Source organism: Musa acuminata, chromosome BXJ2-9 (genome assembly GCF_036884655.1).
Source record: "Musa acuminata AAA Group cultivar baxijiao chromosome BXJ2-9, Cavendish_Baxijiao_AAA, whole genome shotgun sequence".
NCBI classification, from domain to species: domain Eukaryota; kingdom Viridiplantae; phylum Streptophyta; class Magnoliopsida; order Zingiberales; family Musaceae; genus Musa; species Musa acuminata.
In genome coordinates, this window is record NC_088346.1 from 30,970,001 (window position 1) to 30,973,926 (window position 3,926).

Here is a 3,926-nt window from a genome sequence, read left to right on the forward strand (position 1 = left end):
CCTCTCCTCTCATCGTTTTCTTCATCCTCTCAATCTTCTTTTACTTTTTCCTCTTCCTCTTCTTCTTTTCTCCATTCTCTTTTTTCTTTTTTCTTCTCCTACAACAATAATGTGAGGGGATAACGAGTGGTGTTAGATCATGAGCTAGGAGAGTGTGGGCTAGAGGGCGACAATTGATAGCAGGAATGTGGGGAAGGGAAAAAAAAGGTTAAATCAAAATTAGAGGGGTTGTAGATAGTAAAATATTCTTTTATTAATTTCTTAGCAGGTTATAAATAGTAAGAGAGTTGCCAATAGTAAAAAAGGGTTCCCAAATAGGAAGCTCCAGATTAAATGCTGTTTTAGAATTTTTCAAAAATACTTTTTCAAAACTTTGTTTTGGGGGAATCTTAAAATGTTTGTTGGATTCAGATTTAAATAAAAGGGTTTGTGCTTCCCCCTATCGTTTGTGTCTATGATTCGTAGGTGTGGACCTGAGTAGATGAAAGTTAACCACACTTACTCTGTTGTTCTCATGATTAAAGTTATAGTCAAGAAGTCACTAATCGCAGAGATTCCCTTAATTAATCACTGATTATTGCCACCTAACTATTGGATTAGTATACAAAATTCTTCATTTAACTTTAGTTTGACAGAGGGACCTACAGGTTCTTGGGTAGGTTTGCCAAGAATGATTCGAGTAACTGTTACTTGATGCTCTAAACATTGAATTGTGCAGGTCTAAAATAATGATCATCATCTCTCTGGCAACACCCTCCTTGTTTCTTCTTGCCTAAGCATTTTTATACGTAGAACGGATACTTTGTCGACCAAATAGATGATGATTTAGATGTAAATAAGATTTTTTATCGTATAGATTAACTTATTCCATTACATTTCGAAAGGCAAAGGATGCCTCAACAGTATACCACACGATAAGAGTGGTGAGAGATTGACGAATTTTCAATCTAGTAAGAACACAAGCCTTCTCTTAATGCAGGATTTGTGGGGAATTACTTGACACAGTGGAAACTCGTCGCATACAAAAATAACATGCAACATGCATGTTGCTTGAAGATATAGTTGTAGATGCCGATTAAAACAATGAAACTTTTCTTCTTGTTAGATCAGCCCCTCTGTCTTGCACTTGCACCTGCCTAAGTTGGAGAACAGTGCCAACCACTACAATAAATGGAACTCTTTCTCTGTTTGGAGCAAAAGCATCCCTTGGAACCACACATACTACACAAGCCACATGGGAAGAAGAAAAGGAATGGTGAACCGGAAGAATAAAAAAAGATTGGTCTTCCGGAACTCACCTGATACCTTCCCTCCATTCAACCCTTCCGGAACTCACCTGATACCTTCCCTCCATTGAACCTAAAAAGCAAGATTTTGTGGTGGACTTTTCCTAGATGCCTAAATGATGGAATTACACATCATCATGAAAGGACAACACTAAGGCTCCTGGCTCAGCACTGCATGCACTCCGTTGTGGGATTGATCCTCACCAGAAGCCACCATCTCAACTTACAACCTTTCTTAATATTATTGCTCACCAATCACAGGTAATCCATGTTCACCCTCACAATCCTTCGGGGGGGGGGGGGGGGGGGTGGGGTGGGGGAGAGCTCAGCAGAATCCCAGGACAACGCACTTTAGTTTGTAACAACATGCATAATGAGTACCAAATGCTCTGGCGTGATCATTACAATGCCTTACTTTAATGTGGTGCTCAGTGTGAGAAGGAATGAAGCCAGTATTCATCAGTGAGGTTTTTAATCTCATGTTGATTTTAGGAGGTAAGGAACACATAAGAAGGCTAAAGCACGGCATTTGTCTGAGGATATCGGGACAAGAACAGTGTCAGTGGACGAAGGCATGCACGTGAAGATTACAAAGAAAGTGCTGAAGAAGGGATGCATCGTGAGCATCTGCTGGTTGCATTCAGATCGCACATTAGCTATCAACACAACAGGTCAAGTTCACTTGTGGAGCCACTTGTATGATGACAACATGAACACAGGATTGTTTCATAAGGACTTTTTGTGGAAATAAAAAATGGAGGGACATGGATCTGAACATACAAATGGGAGTTGACAATCTTCTTGACTGGACCACTTACAGCATACATCCTCCAGGAAAACTTTTCCTGTTGCTAGAAATTTCAGATGCATGTGTCAATAAGTTTCTCATGGCATTCAGATGACCTCTGGCAAGGAACTGGGCGTAATGCTGATGTAAATAGCTATGTTTCGTGGAGGATTAATAGGACAAACTTAGGCCAAAAGGGTCAATGAGTTTTCAGGAAAAGGCTCTGCTAAAGTAATAGGGATCTTTTCAAAGTTAGCTACCGTTAAATCAAAAGTAAAGTAAGATAAATCAACTGACTTCTGCAGGACACCTCAAATCAGCAACTTCAACTAATTTATCAGAATCATGTTACATGTCCACCAACTTCAATTGCTATTTATCTTGAAGGATAGAGTTTAGCTGTGAATATTGTAATACCCATTAGATTATTTTGAGAATTATGTGTAATTAAGATTATCATAAATGATATATTTAAAAAATTGAGATATTAGGATATTTAGTGTGTAATATCTATCGTCTTCTAAGAGGACAGCATTTTTTCTGTATGGAAAAGAACTATTTCCTGGGAATTCCTATATCAAAAGGAAATATTATCTATGTGATCGATGCTGAATTGAGGATCAAGTAAGAATTATGATATTTTTTCATTAGATTATAAAAAAAATTTTGTCCGCTTATTTTGTAATTCGATCATGTATGAATATTGATATAATTTTGATCTTATAATTGATAGCAGCTAAGATTTTCCAGATAGCTGTCGAGATTTTCCCAACTATATGAAGAAATATCGCCGTTCTGTCGAGAAAAATTCTCTCTCCTTATGTGTATAAATACAAAGTACCATATCAAACACAAATATCTTTCTATATGAGCAAACTTTTTTTCCCCTTCCTGAGCTGAGCCGAGAACTCTTATGCACCACTTCTTGAAGGGTGTGCTCCTAGCCGGCGGTACTGGAATCCATCCTCTTCTTCATCCATTGTTGCAACCTCCAACACCTTTGATAGGATCAATGTTCTTGGCAAATTGAGGGAACCTCAATTCCGGCTATTCTATCTCCATGACTCTAGTCGCTGCCTGTCTACGGCCACACATTCCACCTCAGCATCATTGGTGAAGCCCGATCTAGTCAACAAGCCTCTGCTCACAATTGGGCAAGCCAAACGATCCCTTCGACGCACCTCCAGCAACATCAATTGGCTTCATCAACTCAAAGTTTGATACCTCGCTATTTCTCTGTCACTAAAGTGGTAATATAATATATCTTATGGTATATATAGATGATATTATTGTCACGGGCAACGATCCTAAGAAAATTAGGGCATTCCTCAAGCATTTAGCAGATCGATTCTCCCTTAAAGATTTAGGACTCTTGAGCTATTTTTTAGGAGTAGAAGCAACATACACGTCTTCGGGACTCTTCCTATCACAAAGAAAATATATTCAAGATCTATTATAAAAGACAAACATGCAAGATGCAAAAGCAGTTACAACTCCTCTATCTACTAGCGAGTTACTCAAACTATGTGATGAAAGCCCTGCTACGGATCCAACTCTATACCGATAACTACTTGGCTCCTTACAGTACTTATCTCTCACCCGCCCTGATATCTCATTTGTGGTCAATAAATTATCACAATTAATGCATCGACCATCTACTATACATTAGTCTGTAGTTAAAAGAATCTTACGATATCTTCACGGGACCCTCAATCATGACCTCTTCTTCCGCAAACACTCTCCCCTTCATCTCCATGCTTTTGTTGATGTTGATTGGGCAAGGAAATTTGATGACAGAACATCCATGTTAGGGTATATTATTTTTCTTAGAGCTAATCCAATCAGTTGGAGTC